At 46.9% G+C, this 15082-nt stretch overlaps 1 long non-coding RNA gene across 3 annotated transcripts in view; it reads right to left on the bottom strand.

Moving 5' to 3' along the window:
• Window positions 1–11781: 11781 nt before the first annotated feature.
• The window catches only part of LOC144284530 (uncharacterized), a 48854-nt gene continuing 45553 nt past the window's right edge, over window positions 11782–15082 (bottom strand). For 2 of the 3 annotated variants that reach the window (XR_013352965.1, XR_013352964.1), the window contains one exon: window positions 12387–13094. This is a non-coding gene — a long non-coding RNA (uncharacterized LOC144284530). Of the gene's footprint in view, window positions 11905–12386; window positions 13095–15082 lie in introns of those variants that run through there. The other variant, XR_013352966.1, reaches the window with a different exon arrangement.

Below are 15082 nucleotides of genomic sequence, written 5' to 3' on the forward strand. Positions count from 1 at the left end.
CCAGCTCATAGCTCTCCCTGGGGTCCTCAAGGGTGGACCACAGCCTGAGGCCAACCAAGCTCCATTCTGAGCCTGAGGGAAGACATTCCAAGCAGAATTCTCACCAGCAATTTCAGACCTCTCCTTGCAGAGGAGGGTGTGACCAAAGTCCTGCAGGACCTAGAACCAAGCACCCATGGCTGAGTGAGGAATGAATTCCCTTGCAGTCCCCACCATCTTCAATGGCAGTAGTCTCCCCCTAGGCCTCTAAGTGTCCTGCCAAACCCCCGTTGGGCTTCCTCTCCAGATGGACCACCAGGCTGCCTTAGGATAGCTTCCCTGTCACCTAGATGTAGGCCAGAGGGTAAGTCCTGGAGAAAATGGTTGGAAAGAGAGAAGCAAACCATCTAACTCCATCTCCTTGAGAATGGGGTCAGGGTATAGAGAACAAAGTGTGTAGGAGACTTAAAAAGGCAGGAGATGCCTGGTCAAAGAGTCAGGAGCCTGGGTGGGCTCCACTGAGGGTGTGAACCAGGAGGTTCACATAGTAGCCCAGGGGAAGCAGAGTGATCTCCCTGTGAAACTGGCCAGTGGGAAGGTGCTAATGAGATTGGGGCTTGGGGTAACTGTAGGAAGAGGGTGTCTGTCTGCCTAGCCATGGCTTCTCCAGGACACCAAGGTCCCTTCTGGTTTCTTGAAAGAGCGGCAGTTGCTTTAGAGTCAGCATGCCTCAATTCAAATCCAGGCTCTGTTACAAGTTAAAAATGATTATTATCATGGCAGTGGACTTCCAGAGTTACAGGGAGGCCATAAGAGTGGTGGGAGGGTGGGAGCCACTATGCCCAGCTTGCAGATTTACACAGTAAAGGGTGGTCTCTACCAGGGTCTAATGCTGGGTGATGCCTCCCAGGTGCTATTCTTGAGACCAAAAGATAAACACACACACCACCTCATATGCATAAGTGTCAATATTCATGTTCAGAGTTAAAGACATAACCCTAATTATAACCACTTAAATACACATAAACATGCACAACCTGTTTACTCACACTCACATTTAATTAATAATCATAAGTTAGACCAATTTGCTGCTTACAAAGTACTTTTCACCTGAGCCTATCTCATTTGATTATCAAAAATTACATCGTGAGGTAGATAAGCTAATTGTCATTATCCAGCTTTTATAGACCATGAAACTGAGCTCGGCATGGCCCAGAATCTCCCAAAGACATACAGTTAGTAACAGACAGCTTTAGACTTAAATCCAGTTCTAAACCATGTGCTTTTCCCTCTGCCACGCAGGTACTAACACTCCTATTTCCTCAATGACAAACGGATGTTTCTTGGCTGCACAAAAGAACGCTCGGAATCAACCCACCAGGTGAGGGTAGCTATGGGTAAAGAAGCCAAGAGTGAAATAAAGAAGGGTCCCTCCACCATCAAGCAGGCACACACAGCCTCTCAATGTACCCTTCCGAGTTCCCAGCCTTTATCTGGGACGTTCTTTCCATCCAGGGCTCCATCCCAGACTCTCCTGAGGCCCATCAAAACAAACACCGAGCTCAACCCCAGTTCCTCAGAATGCCCCCCTTCCCCACCTATCTCTTCTCTCATCTTTCACCGATGCCCCATCATACATTGCATTCTCAAAGCCTAGCCCCTATGGTTCTCTGTGTCTGAAGAATGAGTCCAAGGGCTCTGCAGTCAGCCAGACATGAGCTTGAGTCACATGTCCCCCATCCTAGCTGTGTGGCCCTGGATAAGCTGCTTAACATCTCTGGGTCCCCCTCTTCATTCTATAAAAGGGAGAGAATGCCAAAACATATGTCAGAGTTGTGAGAGCCAGATGTAAAACTCATGCCTGACACAGAGTTGAAGCCCAATAAATGTTACCTAGGAATGCAGTAAGTGGTAGTTCATGAAGTATGGGACGTGTTCTTTTTGGAACCCCCTCAAGGGGCTCGGTACAAGCAAGTCATTCATCGACTAGGCAAGGACAAGTCCCAGCTCAGTCACAAGCTAGCTGTGTGACTTCAGGTGAGCTGATGTGCCTCTCTGGGCCTCGGTTGTCTGATCTGCTGGAAGTCAGCAGTGTCTCCCGACCCAGGGCCCAGAGTGGATTGACTCACCACACTCTCAACGGTGGTACCAAAGGGGAGTGACTAAGTGCACCAGTGGCAACCACTTAGACTTGGGTTCGAACCCTGGCATCGCCTTGAGTAGGTCACACATCCATTCTGGGTGTGAGTTTCCTTATCAGTAAAGTGAGGTGACCACACCAACCTCACAGTGCAGTTAGAATCATTTAGTTGCCTACCAGCTGCAAAGTCCCTGGCATGTGATGAACCTGTAAGAAATGCCAGTGGGGGGCAGAGTCTGTCATTGTTTGGGTTATTGTTGTTCCCATGAATCCTGAGAGTGACGGACAAAGAAGGTACAGAGAATTCAAGCCACAACTGCTATGACACAAATGACATAGGATAAGGACCAGGTAATAAAAATTTGAGAAATAGTAAATAAAATGAACCCCGTAATCTCTTTTATTTCTAATACTCAAGTCAATGCATCGAGCCTCTCCCAGAATCCCAAGATATAGAAAAAAAAAAAAAAAGCAGCTTTTCCCCTGCGTGTTGTTGCCCTGAAGACCCCCGGTGCTATCTGGGCCTTCCCTGGGGCTCGTCCAGCCAAGATCTCCAGGCAGACAAGGCACAGTCCTGGGGCAGTACCACTGAGGCACAGTCCCTGTCAGGGCTGAAGTCACTGCCACCCTGTCCAGGAGAGCTCCCTGCACGCCCCAGGCCCGTCCCCGAAGAGCAGAAGTGCCAGGCAGGAGATAAACAACTGGGACTGAGGCCGGCAGCCAGAGCGTGTCCCCCAGCCAGGAGGCCCAGGTCACCTCAGTGACCCTCCAGGGGACGGCCTAGGTGGGGAGGAGGGAGAGGAAAGACTCCCTCTCAGGCCTTAAACCCTTCCCCCTGCCCTGAGCTCCTCCAAGGCCCGCCTGACCCCACCCCACCCGGCCCTCCCCCGACGCCCTGCGGCAGCCAACTTGAGCCTGGCCCTCTGCCAACCCTCAAGCGTCGCCTTCAGGCTGGGGAAGTCAGCAGCTCCCCACTGCTCACCATCCTGCCAGGGCCACCACAGGCACCTGTCACAGGCCTGAGTGCTAATGACAGGCCCAAGTGAGTGGCATTAAGGTTAACACCTGCATTAGTAACAGGCCTTGCGAAGGTCAATGGTGCTAGTTTAGGGGAAGGGGGAGGGGAGGTAGTCACCCTTCAGCCGGAGCAGGTGGCTCTATTACTTGTGCTAAAGCTCTCCCCAGTCATCCATGTAATTGAAGGAACTCTGGGGATTTTGTCCCCTCGCCCTGCAGCCCTGCAGCCCTGCAGCCCTGCAGCGGGAGGAAGAGGAGGAGAGGAGGACACATCTGTCTTAAGTAGATCCTGCTGCCTGGCTGCTGGGAAGGTGCTCTCCATGCCTGCGGGTGGGGAAGGGCAGGACTTGCAGCCAATACCATCGCTCTGGAAACGTCCTCCTTCCCTTAACTGTGAACTAAGCCCAGGAGCACTGTGTGAGGTCAAATCCACCATCCTCTTGCTTGCCCCCCAGGACCAGCCTGCCCCCCAACCTGCTTACTCAGGCAAACCGTCTCCCCTTGGGCTCTCCTTGGTCAAGGAGGGGATCTCCGTGCCATCCTCCTTGCACACACGAGGAGCCCACCTGTCTCCATCTTGGGACTTGGGACTTGGAGGTAGCTCATCACTTTCGGAGAACAGGAGAGATTTATTTATTTATTTTTAAAGATTTTATTTATTTATTCATGGGAGACACAGAGAGAGAGAGGCAGAGACACAGGCAGCTGGAGAAGCAGGCTCCACGCAGGGAGCCCGATGTGGGACTCCATCCCAGGACCCTGGGATCACGACCTGAGCCAAAGGCAGATGCTCAGTCACTGAGCCACCGAGGTGCCCCAAACAGGAACTATTTAAACCAAAAGCTCCCCCTGCAGCAGAAATCATCACTCTGAGGCAGGTCTGAGACTTCTAAGTGGGAGGAAGTGCTGGCAACAGCAGGTGATGCTCAGAAATGCCAGGCTCCGCAGGGTTCTCCACAAACAAGATGTGATCACGTTCCTTCTAATCACTGAACAGATGAGAAAACTGTGGGATGGGTCTGTTCTGTGCCAGACACGAAGCTAGATTGAGGGGCAAAAGACACAGCACCCCCAATGGGAACCAAACTATAGTTGGGCCAATAAGGCGGTATTTAAGGACCCTTGCTGCGAAAGAAAAAGTGAAAGATGCCAAAATGGAGGTGCAGGTAAAGTGTTGTGGGAGCAAAGGAAGAGAGACCTGTAACCTACACAGAGAATGAGGGAGGGCTTCTTGGAGGGGGTGGCATCTGAATCATAAAAGATGAAAAGATTGAGATGTGAGGCAATGGGGACAGCATATTTCCCCTGGAAGGAAGAAAGAACACAGTTCTATGTAGCAGGGAGAAGTGACACAGTGCTCTTGTTGACTGCATGCCCTGGATGGGCCAAGCATTGACCTAAAAGTCGGGCGGCATTTATCCAAAGATAGCTGCTCCATTTCAAGAAAATGGAACAGGTGTCCCAGGGGAAAAAAAAAATCCCAACACTGATTTTTTAGGGGTCTGTGCATGTGATACATGGTGGGTGGTGTTATTATTGCAAAAAGATGTCAGGAATAAACCACAGGCCTCCCCACAGATGCCACGGCCAGATGGGAAGACTGGCAGCATTTTGACCTCACTTGCACCCTGCGTCCCTAGATTCTCCCGAAGCCTGCCCCAAAGGGCCCAGACACATGTGCTTCTGTCAGCAGGACAGAGAAGGAGAAACAGTAGGGTGGCAACCCCCAGAGTTTAAATAGACCCTTTGTCTCTGGCCAGGGCAGTTTACTCACTCTACATATGACATCCCCATCTTCTCGCAGGCCTCCGACTTGCCGCATGAGGCCATTTCCCAGTCGGGAAAAACTAAGACCCCAGTCACACAGCTTAGCTCCAGGCAGAAACCAGGGGTTGTGCTGATGGTAATAGGTAGTGTTTGTAGTTTCCTGGCTATGTGCTGGGTATGTGCTAGACCGTTAGCTCATAGAATCCTTCCCCTCTTAGAACCTCAGTTTTATCAGTGAGAAAACAGAGAGATTGAGGGTATTGCCCAAAGTCACACAAAAGTGAAGTGACAGGGACAACTGTCAAACCAGTCCATTCTAACCCCCAACCACCTAAGTGCAAAGGGGCTCAAAGGCCCGGTTTAGGCCTGGGGCTGTGGGGAGGGGGATTCACCACCAGGGAGGGCTACAGGATGGGGTGCAGAGTCCAACACTTGCTTCATAGGTTTTTCTTCCGTCTTCTTCACAGGAGAGAGAAGCTCCCCAGGGCCGGCAGGAAGGAAAGCCCGGGCTTTAACCCCGGGTTGGTCTGAGGACAACTTCCAACGAGCGGAGGGCAGGGAGAGGAGAAGAAAAATCAGAGCAATAAAAAAAACTCCCTGCCACCGTGAGCAGGTAACCAGAGAGGAAGCACAGGCGGCAGCCGTGTGTCCCTCGATCCATATTTCATAGGAGAGGCGATAACAATTGGACATGTCACTCCCGAAAACCAGAAACTCAAAGCAATTTCAGATGAACTTTCAGAATGATAAAACAAATGGCCATGTTCATGTTATACACCAAATAAATCACGCCAAAATGATAGTTGTAATTCCCAAAAGTACACAGAGAATTGATTTTCCTATGACACTTATCATGATGAACGGATGCACCCCCGGATGGGCCCATCCTAAGTGGCTCCTGCTTAACCCCTGCCCTCCCGGGTCTAGCTCGGTTCCTCGCAGGGAACCCCCCCCCCGGCCCCCCACTGCTCCCTGAGCCCTGGTGCACAAGGCTGAGCAGCCTGGCCCTGGCCAGTGGGTCCTGCCCAGAGGGATCACCAGTAGCTTCCAAAGGGCCAGGTACACCCAGGGGCAGCCTGGGAAGACTCAGAAGCTGACCGAGTTCCTGTCTGAAGTGGATCAGGGCCTTGCTGGCTGTGTGTGAGAGGAAGGGAGAAAACACCTGTTGTCACTGGCCACCTTCATCCTCACAGGTACCTGTGTGCTGGATGTCATTACTTGCTCCCGTTTTTTCAGTGAATTAATTGAGCCTCGGTGAGGTGGACTTACCCCGAGCTGTGAATAAAGGCCTTAGTGACTTCAAACTCGATTCTCTTCCCAACACGTTCTGCTAGTGCTTGGTGTTCTGGGCTCCTCCCTATGGGCTCCAGGCCAGAGTATCACCCACTCGTTCACTCAGGGTTCAGCAATTATTTCTCTCTCTCTTTTTTTAAAGATTTTATTTATTTATTCCTGAGAGACACAGAGAGGGGCAGAGACATAGGCAGAGGGAGAAGCAGGCTCCCCACAGAGAGCCTGATGCAGGACTCGATCCCAGGACCCTGGGATCACAACCTGAGCCCAAGGCAGATGCTCAACCACTAAGCCACCCAGGTGCCCCTCAGCAACTATTTCTTGCATCGGTTAGGTGCCAGGCACTGGGCTGGGGATACAGTGGAGATTAAGACACTATTTCTGCCTCATGGAGCTCATGGTCAAGTGCAGGGTGGGTCACAAACGAATGGAAGATTGCAATAGAGGTATGAGGCTTCTTGGGGACATGCATGCCACCTTGGGGGAAAGCTGCCTACATCAGGAAGGGCGGAGGAGGAGGCTTCCCGGAGGAAGTGACAACTAATCCAGCACTCACGGATGAGATGATGCCAACCAGGGGAAAAGGACAACTGAGCAATGGGGACCAGGGCCTGGAGGCGGCCAGTGAGGCTGCATTGGGGGTGTGGGCGGGAGAGAAGCAAGTGTCGTCAGAGGAGGCTAGAGAGACGGGAGGGCTGCCCACTGCCCAGAAGTGGTGTCATGAAGCTCTGGAAAGCCATTGCAAGGCCTAAGCACCAGGGTGGGGGGTGGGGGGTCGATTAAATCCATGTTTTATTGTTTTTTTTCCCCAGGAATTTCATTTTATCTAAATTCAACTTGCCAGCATATAGTATAACACCCAGTGCTCATCCCATGATGTGCTCTCTCCTCAGTGCCCGTCACCCAGTCACCCCATTCCCCCGCTCAACCCCCTTCCACAACTCTTTGTTTCCCAGAGTCAGGAGTTTGTCTTCTTCTCCATAATTTTTCTCCACTCAGTTTTCCATCCTTCCCTTATGGTCCCTTTCCCTCTTTCTTATATTCCACATATGAGTGAAACCATACGATGATTGTCTTTCTCTGCTCCGCGTTTTAAAAGCTCGCTCTAGTGCCAAGCCAGGGACTGTTGGGAGCACGGAGGCCGCGCTTGCCTTCAGCTGGCAGGCCTTGTATCCTTACAGGAATATTTGCATTCTACAAACCAGAGGTCAGAATTCTATAGCTCACCATCAAAGGCTGCTATAAGATTTTGGAGAACAAAGAGTAGATAGAACGTGTTCTATAAAATAAGCCATAAAAATCAACTCAGGTCCAAATCAAAGACAGTTGCTCAAAATAAAAATAGATGGCGTTTCAGAGTCAACGTCATAAACAAAATCTCCAGCTCGCTAGTGCTGTGTGTCCTTACACCTGTAACATCAGGGCTAAGATAACTAGCTGCTCCCTTGTCAAGGTGGTTTTTCGGGTTGGTTTTGTTTTGTTGTTTTCTGTCTTTTATTTCCTTAATGCAGCTGGTACAATCTCAGTTCTGCCTCTCGCTAGCTTCGTGAACTTCGGCAAAAGCCTTGGCTTCTTTGAACTTCAATCTTTCCACCAACTCTAAAATATTATGCTCCCATGGCATACAGAGTTTCTATAAGTGACATGCATTTACATCAGACAGTGAATGCTTGTCAAAGTCAAGCTCTGGGAATTTACAGTCGGTCCAACCCCAGAAAACAACTAACAGGCCCCCACATTGCCAGAGATGAAGAGAAATGGGGTCATGATCAGAATCCAGTCATCCCCATATTATAAAAGGGGGGGAAAAAGTAGTTTCATAACAATCCTCTTGATAAGTTTCTTCTCTCTCAAATTCCCCAAGTTATAAGACAAACACTTAATGAATCACCCTAGAAAGAAAAGAATTTCTAGAAATGTCACTCCCCTGCCCCAAACAAGTTTAAAGGAGGACAATTAACAGTGACCATAGCATAAATTAGCAAAACCTAGACACAAGCTCCTACCAGATGCTTTAAACCAAGAATTTTCAAACTGAAGTAAGTGAAGGATGAGAACACATGGAAAGAGGGAAAAAAACCATCTCACAATCCCCATGGAGTAGACCTAAGTAATTTTACAATAAAGTTGATACATACAAGCAAACACCAACCTAGATACAAATCCTTATGCTTCTAACTCTTATGCAAATATGAAAGAAAAACAAATTTATAAAATAAATACAATGAAAACTACCAAACCAATAAAATTCAAATTAATTTACTGTGATGAATAATGATCTTTTGCAGAAGTTAAATGTCTGGTGTTGGGCTTCCCAGAAGAAAGATACCATTGCTCTACCAGTCACTTCATTGTCAGCTCAATTCTTTGAACTTTAACATGATGGACCATCGTTTAATCCAGAGGGCAAACATTTTCTGCAAAAGGCCAAATGGTAAATATTTTCGGCCTTGTGGACCATATGGGCTCTGTCACAGACTACTCAACTCTATCACTGTAGCATGAAATCAGCCATAGACAGTGGTAAATGGATGAGCCTGGCTGTGTTCCAATAAAACTTTATTTACGAAAACAGGTGCCAGGCAGGATTTGGCCCAAGGGCCATAGTTTGCTGACTCCTGATTTCATCCATCATCTTTATTATGTCATCATTTGGCCTTTTGCCTTTTAACAACAAATTTCACTCTTAACTATTGATTTATTATTTTTATGAGCCAGGCAATTCAATAATTCACTCCAAAATTTCAACCCCGAAAAAAAATTAACAGAAAATATTTCTTGCCTATTTATTACTCAATCACTGTTAAAGAATTGATAGGAAAAAAGGCAGGGTCTGAGCAATATACATCATTTTCTCAACGTGGGCATGGGTGGGTACCTTTGGGTTCTGTGTTCCTATAAGTCCCTTGGACCATGTGGCAGCTCTTTGTCTCACTTCCTTTCTTTATTTGAACCACTGATTAGGCATCAAAAGGTGACATCCTCTCGCTTTCATTGGACATGAACGTATTATTTAAGATAATTAGCCTCTGCTATTTCCTCTTTATTTTACCAGCCAATCATCAAACAAATAACAATTATTGAGCACTTACATCAGGCGCTGTTTTGAGCACTTGGGATCTTAAGTGGAGAAAATACAGACCCAAAGAATCCTGTCTTGAGAAGATATTTGTAAATGATATATCCGATATGAAGTTGACATCCAAAATATATAAAGAAGTCATATAATCTATCATGATGAGCCCAAAATAATATATAGAATTGTTGAATCACTGTATTGTATACCTGACACGAATATCACACTGTATATGAATTATACTTGGATAATAAATAATAAAACATGAAAAAAATCAATACCAAAAGAAAAAATCTGATTAAAAATGGGCAGAGGACCCAAATAAATATTTTTCCAAAGAAAACATACAGACAGCCAACAGAAACATGAAAAGATGCTCAACATCATCACTCATCAGGGAAATACAAATCAAAACCACAATGAGATACCACCTCACACCTGTCAGAGTGACTAGTATCAAAAACACAAGAAATAACAAGTGTTGGCGAGGGTGTGGAGAAAAGGAAACCCTCTTACCCCATTAGTGGGAATGTACATTGGTGTGGCCACTGTGGAAAACAGAACAGAGGTTCCTCAAAACATTTAAAATAGAACAACCCTACGATCCTGCAACTCCACCTCTGGGTATTTACCCAAGGAGAAAGAAATGACTAATTCAAAAAATTACATGCACCGCTATGTTAATTGCAGCATTATTTACAATATCCAAGACAGGGGAACAACCCAAGTGTCCAACCATTGATAAATGGATAAAGAAGGTGTGAGATATATATATATATATATATATAATATATGTGATATATATATTATATATATAATGGAATATTACTCAGCAATAAAAAATAATGAAATCTTGACATTTGTGACAACATGGATGGACTTAGAGGGTAATCATGCTAAGTGAAATAAGACAGAGAAATACAAATACCATATGATTTCACTGACGTGTGGAATCTAGAAAACAAAACAAAACAGCAACAAAAAAGAGAAACAGAGTCATAAAAATAGAGAAGAAACTAGTGGTTGCTGGATGGGAGGGGGGTGGGAGGGGTGAAATAAGTGAAGGGGATTATGAGATTACAAACTTCCAGTTATAAAATAGGTCCCGGGGATGAAAAGTACAGCATAGGGAATACAGTTAATAACACTGTAATAACTCTGTGTGGTGACAGATGGTAACTGTACTTATCGTGGTGAGCATATCCTAATGTATGTAATTATCAAATCACTATGTTGTACAGTACACTATGTTGAAACTAATATAATATGTTAACTATACTTCAATTAAGAAGAGAAAAAAAGGGAAAAAAAAAACCTGCCTTCACAGATCTTGCATTCAGACTGAAGAGTGGGCAGTAGAGACAGATGATAAAAATTCAAATAGCACATTGATACGTAAATTGTGGTGTTGTAAGGAAATCAAATGAAGGTCTATATTAAATAACTTAAGAAGCCAGCATCTTCATCTCAGAAGATGACCTCTGATTGCGAAGGAGCATCCTGAAGAGAAGTGCTATGTGTTCCCCTGTACGAATCCAACAACAGAACAACAGACACGGGGCTGCTTATTTTTGTTTAGGACGGGTCAACCTCACAGGAGCCAGGCTTGCTCCCCAGCCCATCAGGAACCCTGTGCTGTCACACTTTGGGCTCCTTAGGTGCCAACGCGGCCAAGGCGCCTATGCTCCAGAACTGAAAATGGTCATGACGATGGGGTACACGCAGATGACCTAGCGTGGGCTGGCATTGTGGTTTTGACATTTATCTCCTTCACAGCCTCTGTGTGGCCTGAAGAAGGCCGAAGTTGGTCTTGCAAGGCCTTAGTGGGGTCCTGGCCCTGCCCCTAGCCCTGGGGCCGTGGGTGAGTCAACCGCCCAAGACAGGATAGCCTTTCCTATCTCCCCCCATAGAACTCCTAAGAGAAACAAATAAGACAAATGATGAGATGATTTTTTTTTTTAATTAACCTGCTGAGAGCTGGTCTGGTCCCAGGGGGAAAAAATGGGGAGCCGCAAGAAAGGGTAGATTTTTATTGCTATGCAACAGAGCCCCTGGCCCCTCCAGCTCCCTGGGCCCCAGTCATTGCACTGGGTTCTCACCTTCCGTCAGGACTGTATACAGGTGGTCTCTAATGTACGGTAGCTATGTTGCTATTATTAGTACTAGTGTTATTACATCAGCGTGTTGGAAAAACTACTGAAGCCCAGATTTCTAGGATGTTCACAGGGTGTTGAATCCTCCTTACAAAGGGGAAACCCTTACCACCATTCACAATCATCTTAACTTCATGTACATAATTAGTTACCAAGCTGACAGATGTTCTCTCTCTCTCTCTCTTTTTTTTTTTTTTTGTCTGGCAACACCTTTCACAGACTGACAACATATATCATTCCTATTATCTTTTGCTTTAATATGTTTCAAGAAACTAACCCCCAAGCCCTATTTCTATTATATTTTCCTCGGGTCTTTGAAGAAGAGAAAAGCAAAGCGAAGCAAAATTCCAGATGATCCTTCTGCAGGGTCATGAAATCAATTATGAATGAATACTCACATTTATTGAAAATGAATGGGCAGGAGGACTTCTTGTCTATCAGCTCTCAAGCTCAGCTTCAATCCCTACTGTGTGAAAGCTCTGAATCAGAACAGACACAGAAGAAATCATTTATTTGAAGCCTGATTGTATGGATCACGCTGTCCGACACACATCAGTGTTCAGGACAGTTTCCTGAACTTCTGCTAAAGGAAGAGCCCTCTGCTATACACACCTATGTAAATACCAGCATGTCCGCTTCTCTCTCTCTTTCTCTCTCTCCGCTTCTCTCTCTCTTTCTCTCTCTCCACTGTCTCTTTCTGTCCTGTGTCTTCCCACCACAGACCACTGGTCCCCAGTGAAGGCTGCTGGATCATATCTCATAAGCACCCGGGGCGACTGCCTGAGGTTCCCAAAGTCTAAGAATACGTGGTTTCCCAAGAGGAATAAAACAGCATCCTCCACCCTCCCTGCCTCCCAGCCACCAGGCACCCCACTCCCAGGGGTGGCAAACACAAGCCAGACTGCCCCCAAGAAAACAACTCCCCAAAGATGACAACATTTTCAATTTGCAACCTGATTTTTTTTTTCTTTAATATGTGTGTTGTGTGCTTTTCCCTTTGTCAAAAGAGCACAAGCCTTTCATTTTGCCTTTTATTTGTCTTGCTGCCGGTACAGTGAAAATGTATTGGCTTTTCAGTTAGTGATTACACATCATCACATACCCAATTTATAACACCATGCCCCAAAGAACAGATGTAATAAAGCAAGGGCAGGAAGTAGCAACCTTATAAAACAGAGCTGCCGACTCAAAGGTCTTTGCATGTGTGCAGGAAAGAAAACAGTGCCGCCTCCAGGCCTGGGAACTTGTATTTTGCAAATGATTGCAGATGTTAGGCACACAGGTCCAGTGAGTGGGTGGGACAGGAAGCGAAGGAATCAGGATATCCAGTTTCCTGGCCCCGAGGACAGAATATCTATAGCCCCAGTGCTCTGCAGGGAAGAACAAGGTTCTCTGTAGCTGTATCCATCCCAATCAAACCAAAATATCCAGGACCAGCTTCCTGAAGTTAAGGAATTCTTGGCTGGGAGGTCAGTCCACCTCTCTGATGGTTTGGAGACCCCAGTAGGAACTCGTGGGTAGCTCAGTGGTTGAGCATCTGCCTTCATCTCAGGGCGTGATCCCAGGGTCCCGGGATTGAGTCCCACGTTAGGCTCCCCACAGGGAGCCTGCTTGTCCCTCTGTCTATGTCTCTGCCTCTCTCGCTGCATCTCTCATGAATAAATAAAATCTTGAGAAAAAAAAAAAAAAAAGACCCCAGTAAATAAATGGGCCTTGGTTCCATGGCCATACGAACTAATTTAATTCTTTTCTGATAAAGACCATTAATGAAATAGATAGCTATATTTCATTATATAGGTCTGGAGTAAATCAGAAAGTTGTATTAAAAGAAGGGCCCTCATTTTGGGCCCCTCCACCCAGGGCTAAGGAGGTTCACCTTGGCGCCAGTCCATCAGGGGCCTCTTCCCTTAGCTCAGGGTGGCCTCAGATTTCACCTGCAGAGGAAGGTGGGGCATCTGATCTTCCTCTAGGCCCAGACTTGTCTGATGGAGGCAATTAGCCCTCAGGCCCAGAAGTCTGGTTCCCCACTGGAAACTGGGCACCAGCCTCCCTGGACACGAAGTCAGACGAGACCACAGACGCAAACACCCTCCACACCTACACACACACACTCAGTTCTTCTCCTTCCTTGTCACCTCCAGAGTGAGCACCCCCATCTTTTATCTCAGCCAGAGTCTGAGCCATTTCTCAACCCCTTTGCTGCTCTAAGCTTTGGGCTCCCTGGGCACCTCTCTCTCTCCATTCCTCGTCCCTCCTCCTTCCTCTTTTCTCAGGAGACCAGGGAGGTCCTCATGCTCCTCTCTGACACAGGACCCCTACACTTAGTCGCAAACTGTCACACACACCCAGACGCTTGCACATGCACACCCATACACACTCACTTACACATTCTCCCCCATGCCCACACCCACATACATGCACACTCATGCTCTCAGACTCACTCACATAGACACACTCACTTCCCACCTTCATGCTCACATACACTCACACACACTCACTCACACACATACTCACACACATAGAGCATCCTTTTCCACCTGCTCCATGCACACTGATCTCAGAATTTAAACTCTGTATCACACTGTCTACTTCATTATCATATAAATGTTTTCTGAGTGGCAGTCGACACATACCTCCCTGAACTCTGCCCTGAAACTCCATGAGGGCAAGCCAAAGGCATATGCTTCCTCCATCCCTCTCTTGCCTCACAATTTTTAGCAAAGATCTGGACTTAAGACAAAAGGTCAGCAAATTTCTAAAATCACTGATCTGAGAGAGGTCTTGGAGATCACCAAGTCTACCATTTCCCCACTCCAAATTAGATACAGGTTTGGATGGATGCATGGATGCATGGATGAGTGCATGGATGGATGCATGGATACATGGGTGAGTACATGGATTCATGGGTGGGTGCATGCATGCATTGACTAATGCATTCAGTGGCTGGCAGGACTGGAACAACAGTTACAGACTCCAGGGTCATGCTGGGGTTGTTACCCTGTACTTGGCATTTGGGTAGGGTACAGGGCCAGAATAGGGTAGGGTACCCCCCCATCCAGAGGAAACCACTGAAGTCACAGTAAGAATTCTGACCTGGCCTCAGACCAACCTGGGTTCCATAGCTATCTCTGTCACTCCCTTTGTGACCATTAGCAAGTTCCTCTAAACCTCAATTCTTCAGCATGAACTGGGAATATTAATAGGATCTATTTCATTGCACTGCTGTGAGCCTTAAAAGAAATAAAGCAGGAAAAGCATTCCATACAAGGCCTGGCACATGGGAAAGACCCAATATGCACCAATACCCAATTATTACCATCAGAGTTCAAAGTAAAAAGGTGGGGGTGGTTGTGAATTCTGGACCTGCCATCAGTTACCGGTCAATAGCTCTTTACCCCTCTAAGCTGACTGCCTTGCTTTGTTTGGGGGCTGGCAAAATAAAGATTATAAAATCTGCTTCACTGGGCTGTTGTGAAAGGTAAATAAAATTTCCACTGTGCCACACCTCTCCACTGTGTACACATCGAGTGTGTGGGGGGGTACTCAAGTCAAGGTAGTAGCTGGCATTACCTGTAAAGCAGTGGTGCTTGCCCACATGGTTTCTGAAGGCTGGCTGTTGCAACTCTGTCCCTATGTTCTCTCTCCTGCTCCATGTCC

This window comes from Canis aureus, chromosome 15 (genome assembly GCF_053574225.1).
Source record: "Canis aureus isolate CA01 chromosome 15, VMU_Caureus_v.1.0, whole genome shotgun sequence".
NCBI lineage: Eukaryota > Metazoa > Chordata > Mammalia > Carnivora > Canidae > Canis > Canis aureus.